We start from the raw sequence: 7,241 nt of genomic DNA, 5'->3' as shown, positions 1-7,241 counted from the left end.
TGCTCTGGCTTGGCTTCGTGTATAGGGGCGAGCTGTGGTTTTGTGCCCTGTGCCAGCCAGATCTGTGTAGGGATTGCAGGGGGGTGCAGCATCCGGAGGTGCCACTATGGTTTGGCTACTGGATGGTGTCTGTACTTTATCTGTGGAGAGGGTCTGGGTTTGGGTCTGGTGTGGTTGATTGGAGATGGCGTTCTGTGTGTCTCTGGTTCTGGTGTCGGTTTTTGTGGGGAGGGCTAATTTCCAGATGTCTGGCAGGCGGGACGTGTCGTCACGCTTGTTCATGTTATATATATGCTGTGCAAATGTGGAGAACTGACTTGAAGATTGAGGGGCAAAATGAGAAACTGAAAGAAACCAAAACTGACACATTTGTCCATCTCTAGTTGGAAAGCTGGGCTCACACTATGGATGAGGAATCCAGTTCCATTGTTACTACAGTCTTTAGATTCTCTTGGCACATAATTAGCACGCTTTTTAAACACACAAGCCTGTTTCTAAATCAGGCTTTTCCTCTTGGAAGACATTCTGTCCCCCCTCTACCCAGACCCCCTTCACACCCAGCCCAAACCTGGTGCTACACACATCTGACATCAGCGTGCTTGGCAGTGTGTGCGGGGCGTGCTGACGTCACTTGCACGTGGATGTCGGAAGTGTGTGGCGTTGGGCGTGCTGACCTCGCCGTGTACACTCCCATGGTGTGTGTGGCCCTGGGCACCCACGGTTGTGGTGGCAAGCCACCGCCACTGCTTCTGCGTGTCACATTCCTCCATGGGTTCATCTCCTGCAAGAGGCAATCTTCTTCCTCTCTAGGAGCAATCCACCTAGGTCCCTGTTCCAGGACAGTCCAGTCTGCTTCATGGGAAATTTCCTCATCTTGCCCATCCGACTCCCTTTCAACAAAAAGCTGCTTTTACACTCCTTTTTAGCCGCCTTGTTTTCACAGCTTTTACTGCCTGCAGCATATAAGCGTAAGAGGAAAGTTCAGACAAGGAGGAATTTAATAATTTAATGGCACAGTAGTCCCGTTCTTGTTTCCTCATTGTCTTATTTCTCAGCTTCCCTGAGGGAAGTTGCATTTGAGGTCAGAAGGAAAGAAAGAGAATTAGGCTGTTGTTTGTTCTCAGTGTGTATCCCATGCTCTACATTTAGCCCAGTTCAAGTGGGGAGCAAGGGCAGCCCTTGATGAACCCATGATAATATGGGGCCAGCGATAGGAGGCTCTAAGCCTCCAAAAAGGTTAAAAATCCAGCTGAATATCAAATTCTGAACATGCAGATGTTTGGTAAGCTGCAGGGCCAGAAATCACACTTTGAAATTCCCAGCCTGCATTCTCCATAGTCAGTCTTCTGTTAATCCACTTTTCTCTTTGGTGTCACGCACCATTCATGTTCATGGCTTTTTGTCCTACAGCATCCTGTGACATACGTTAAAAGCCTGCAAAGATAAACTAAACAGTTCCCATACCTGATGTATCCTGGGGGCTGATAGATTGAACTCAACAAAATGCCAGTTTTCGTCAGGGCTTCTTCTTCTTTTTTTCAGCCGGAACTCACCGGAACTCACCGGAACATTCGAAGCCATTCCCAGGGTGGGGGCCTCTCTTGCCTGCTGACAGCTTCTAGAAGCCATAGGTGAGAGATGAATGCACAATGTGCACTATCCCAGAAATAACGTGATGTGTTCCTCACAAGAGGAACTACCCCTACCCTAACACCCCATATGCTCCCTTGCAGTGCTTCTGACGTTATTTGTAACATCATTTATATTTGTAACATATACCAACCATTGATCGCCCATGTGGTCCCAAAGAAGTTTCCAACATAAAATAATATGATAATAATAGTAGTAAAAACAGGGCAATCTCGGCAGTAATGGCACAATGCTAGGGATGGGATTTTTCTGAAACTCTGCACGTCAAGCTAATCCGCATGGATTATTATTTTTCTAATTCCCACCTCGCTCCTTGATCTCAGAGGCAAGGATATTATTATATTCTAGCCAGTTCTGCTAAAAAATATTGTCAATTCCACATATTATATGCATTAATATGCACATTATTGTTTGCCTATTATACACATACGCACTCCCAGTTTGTGTATAACTGTAAAAATAATGATGTATTAATACATAAAAAAATATGCTGCAGAAATATAGTACCACATGGGGTTTGACTCTTTTACGCATATTATTCATATTCATATTAGGCAGGCTACTTTGTTGTTCTGCTTCCAATGCATGCAGAAACATTTTGTTCAGGCAAGTCTATCCAGACAGATCATTGGGGGGTTCCCCCCCCAAAAAAAAATGTTGAACCACTCCTGTTCTGCAACCTATTTGCTATACAAACAGTAAGGTAATGTGGTCAGGGGTGGACTTTGGGCTCTCAAATTTCAGTGGTGCCCTGTGTGGCACTAAAATTCAGCACTCCCTTGCCTCTCACACTCCATTCTACAACAGTGTGCGTGTGTCCCCAACAGCATGGCACTCAGTTTAGCCACTCCAGTCATACTACTCTAAAACTGCTTCTGATGCGGGTGAGATGCCAAAACAGGTATAACAGCCTGGAGAGCTGCAGGACTACAACTCCCATCTTCCCTCACCATTGGCCATGCTGACTGGGGCTGACGAGATGAAGGGCAACAGCTCCGCCATCTCTGTGTGCTTTTTAATGTTTTATGTTTTATTATGTTTTATCTATGTTAGAAGCTGCCCAGAGTGACTGGGGCAAACCAGTAAGATGGACAGGATACAGATGTTGTTGTTGTTGATGATGATGATGATGATGGATGTGGGAAACAGGCTGAAATCCTTGCTTGACAATGACATTCATTGTGCGGCCATTTGCAATTTCTTCTTATCAATTTAATCTAAACAGGAAGGCAGTTGTGAGGCTAAAATGATTTTCTGAACCCCTTAGAACAGAGGTTTTCAACCTTCTGTAGTCCACAGTTCCCTTGACCAACTGCATTCTATCTGCGGCACCCCTGTGGGGCTCAGGAGCCCAGTTATGTCACTACTTGCCTCACCCTTTTTCAAGCACCCTCCCTTATGGAGTGTTTCCTCAGCCTCCTCTCCTCTCCCCTCTCCTTGGGAGTCCTCTGGGAAGCTGCTGCTGGTGCCCCTGGTCTCTGAGCTGCATTCCCCCCCCCCCCGCCACTGCCCCAAAGAGAGGTGTGTCCATTCCCAACAGCAAGGGCTGGTGGACTGGCTGGCTGGGCTCCCTCATCCACTTGCTTGCTTACTCTGAGGCCGCCTCAGTTCCTAGCACCCCCTGGTCAGCCACAAAGGCACCATTCACCTGTGGAGCTTGTAGACAGGACTGCTGCAACAAACAGTCATTCAAGCCTTTGGGAGGCAGAGACATGAGAGTGCATCAGAGGAGGTAGGGAATGAAAGAGGGACAGTGGTCAGTGTTGCCCGCGACACCCCTGACCATCTTTAAAGGCACCCCAGGGTGCTACGGCACACTGGTTGAAAACTACTGCCTTAGAGAATCAGGGTGCTAATACAGTGGAACCTTGGTTCTCGAACGTCTTGATCCTTGGACATTTTGGCTCCTGGATGCCGAAAACCCAGAAGTAAGTGTCCTGGTTTTTGAACGTTTTTTGGAAACTGAACATCCGCTGCAGCTTTCGGCTATTGTTTCCAGGGTGCCTATGCCAATCAGAAGCTGGGCCTTGGTTTTCAAACATTTCAGAAGTCGAATGGACTTCCAGAATGGATTACATTTGAGAACCAAGGTACCACTGTCTATTAATCTCCAGCTTAACAGAATGCACATCAGCTTATCCTCTTTCCTTGCAGAGAAGTCACAGTGTGCTATGGAAATACCTGGCACCCAAATGATTCTCATCAAAATGCAAGCAGAAACTATGCCTTCTGAACGAGAATTGTGTTAGCTCCCCTGCCAGGGTGATCATGACACAATCATCGTGTTGCTGCGCTGTCTGGCTTGTTTCCCGGGTAGTTGTGAAAGCACTTTGTAACCAGACAGAAGATCAAGAAAACAGTGCCATTCAAGAAACATTCCCCTGGGCTATGTGATACTGTAAATGTACGGAAGCATCGATATCAGGTGTCACTTGTCAGCAGGGTCCTGGATTTGCAGCACACTGTGATGCTGTAATACCTGGCTGAATATTAAGATTAAGAAAACCAGTGTGCTGTAGCAGTTAAAGTGTCAGATTAGGACCAGAAAAACCTGGGTTCAAGTCTTCATTTAGCCATGAACGTTTCTGGGTGACTGAGCTAGCCGAAACTAGCATATACCACATTGTTATGAGGATAAACTAGATGGGGAGTCAAGCTGCTGATCAGCTGCTAGGCCATGTTCAAGGTCTTGAACCCTAAAGCCCTGAACCACTGAAGCCCAGGTCACCTGAAAAATGGCCTGTCCTTGTATAGATATGCAAGATCACTTAGATTATCTGGGGAAATTCCACTTGTGGTACCACACCCTACAGAATACGATAGGTTAGTAATTCCAAAATGGGCATTTTTCTGCTACAGTTCCTGTACTATGAATGCCTTTCAACTTTGTCGTACGTGAAACAGCAACCACCAGTTGCTTCAGATGTCTTTATAAAGGCTTATCTTTCTGCCCACACTTTCCCTGACCCATAATACCAGACTCTGTTTTATGTATTTGAATTCTCTGAATTCTGGTTTTTATATGCTTTTATACTACCGCTTTGTTGGTTTTATGAGGCATTTTTTGTTTAATGTTATTGTTTGTTTTTATATTGCATACCACTTAGAGATATTTAAAATATTAGGCAATGCTTTTAAACAAAACAAAACAAATATAGAATCAAAATATCATAGAATTGTAGAGTTCGAAGGGACCTTGAGGGTCATCCAGTCCAACCCCCTGCAATGCCCAGTGTGGGGCTCCAACCCACAAGCCTGAGATTGAGCGCATCATTCTCTACCGACTGAGCCTGAAGACACCATGTTGACAGCCCCTGACTTACATCCGCCCTGCAAGATAGGCAAGTACTATCATTAACATAACACAGAGGGCAAGGAGGAAGCTGAGTCTGAGAAGATGTGCTCGAGAAGACCTAAAGTTACATCATGATCTCATGGCAGAGGAGAGGTTAGGACTGGGGACCTTGCAATTTATAGCTCCTGTTTCTTATCCCACCGGTGTATGCAACCAATTTCTTTCCTCCCACTTTTATCCCTGGACAAATTAGTTTCATCAGTTTGGGAAACACTTCCTCCAAACCTGCAAAACCTCTTTAGCCAGAGGCCAAAGTGGACCAAGCATGTAGCTTCATTTGCGCTGCTTTTTGCTCGCTGACGCTATGTTCCCTCTGCCTTCAGCTCTCAGAAACAAACAGACACAACCATATATCTCAAACCTGAACATAGGGGACCGGGAATGGGGGGAGTTCTCTGTGCAGCGAGTCAGAAAAGCTGCCACAGCAAAGAGAGAAAATGAAAGTCCTATTGTTAAATTCTCCCCTGCGCAATTTTGGCAGCGTAACCATTTCCCACCCTCCTCCCTTGAAAATTCACTGTTGTTTTTACCTTATATTACGTTATACATTGCTGGCATGAGATGCATTGGGCTCTCGATTTGAAAGTAAGATGCCTTTGTCTCAACTTGTTGCTTGCTGGAGGTAGAAAGGTCCTAGTTAGCTGAGGGATAGGAGGGCTAAAGGCAAAAAAAAAAAAAAAAAAGTTAATGCTTATCTGCAAACTGGTGCCCCTCCCCTCCTCCTCGTGTGAGCTGGAGAGGCCAAACTGAATGACATATGTGCTGTTTCCTTTTCCAGTGGTAAATGGTCAAGAACCAGACAAGACGCTCCGGAACAAGAGCTGCTTTCTCTCCTGGTTTCTCCCAGTCCTGCCAGCTGTTGCAGCTTCATCTGCCTTTGGACTGCGGATAGGGAAGCCCGACTGACTGTCAGTAGAAATTTTTTTTTAAAAAAAAAAAAAAGACAGGCGGAGAGAGAGGGGGGCAGTTCTGAATGCGTAAAGGATGGCTTCTCAAAACAGTACAACATCTGCTCCGCGTGAGTACTCGATATTTCTCTCCCCCCCCCCCCGTACTATAATGGCAAACTGTACAACTCCTAGCTTAAGTTTATTGCAAAGTTTTTATTATATATAGATGGATACATCTGTATCTACAGAATCCAAAGAGACTGCCTTCCTAAGTGTGTCCTTGAAACTTTACTCCCTTCCTTCCTGCATTTGTGAGTGTGGCTGTGGGAAATCGGCGGAGAGAGAGAATGTGGAGAAGTCGAGGCAGGAATCCAAACATAACAGTCCTTGGAGAAGATAAAATCCAGATTTAAACTTCTGAATCGTTACTGTTCACTTACCAAGAAAGTGTTGTTTCAAGTAGGAATTAATCATATTTCATTAAAAAAAAATAAAGTAAAGAAGTTTTTAGCTGTTTAATATCCTTCCCCCACTCCCCGCTTTCTCTTTCCTGGGACATTACTGCCTCACTCAATATACAGAAATGGAACTGTCTATGTAACATGAGAGCCAAGCCCCAAACTGTCAGACTATATTTAGCCACAATGCATTTTTGTTTTCACTAACTGTAGCAAAACAGGCGTGAGGCAACTGAACGTTAGAAAAATGAAGGGGAGAGGGAAGCGGGGTGCATTTCCTGTTTCTCAAATTCCTTACACTTTGGAGAAAAGTTATAGCAGGAAGAAAGTTAGTCCAGGGAGATTTGGGTGGGCGGTTAGGGAGACAGAAGCACACCAGTTTCTGCTATGGAGTTTAGTCAGTCCTGAGTGAGCTTTTGAGAGCAAAAAACTACTAGCTGTAGACTTCCAACAGAGACACTGAAGCAGATTCTAAGCTGGAGATCATATCACCAGTATGGGAATGATTCAGTTGAAACCAGTTTAATAATATTACTGCCATTAAGAATTGAATTATGAATGTCTGTAATAATTAAAACATAATCATTGTTTAATGTATTATTATTGCTGCTGCACAATCAGTTCATATGGAACTGTTCAGAGCTGCATGTAAAGTTTCACAAACAAGACTCTGCCCCGAGGAACTTACAGTCTATCACCAACAGAGAGGAATACACAGAAGGGAGAGAGAGACCAAGGTAGTAAGTGGTGGAGATCATCTGCTCTTCCTACTATGCAAACTGCATGGGTCCTCCCTGGCAGGATGTGTGTCGAAGTACTGACATATCTATTCATAGATATTCGGCATGCCCATATCTAGCTTATGTGAAATCTTAGAACATGTTTTCC

The 7,241-nt window shown here is 44.9% G+C and overlaps 1 long non-coding RNA gene across 2 annotated transcripts; it reads left to right on the top strand.

The window, feature by feature from the left end:
* The first annotated feature begins 1,552 nt into the window (after positions 1-1,552).
* LOC308584711 lies at positions 1,553-5,924 on the top strand. Of its 2 annotated transcripts, none has more exons than XR_014006983.1 (2): positions 1,553-1,631; positions 5,784-5,924. It is a non-coding gene; the product is annotated as an uncharacterized lncRNA (long non-coding RNA). The 2 variants fall into 2 exon arrangements; XR_014006984.1 differs by lacking the exon at positions 1,553-1,631 and adding an exon at positions 5,413-5,590.
* The last annotated feature ends 1,317 nt before the right edge of the window (positions 5,925-7,241 follow it).

Source organism: Podarcis bocagei, assembly GCF_964188305.1.
Source record: "Podarcis bocagei genome assembly, chromosome: 1".
Lineage (NCBI taxonomy): Eukaryota > Metazoa > Chordata > Lepidosauria > Squamata > Lacertidae > Podarcis > Podarcis bocagei.
Note: the sequence above shows the minus strand (reverse complement) of the source record. Positions and strands in the feature narration are given on the sequence as shown.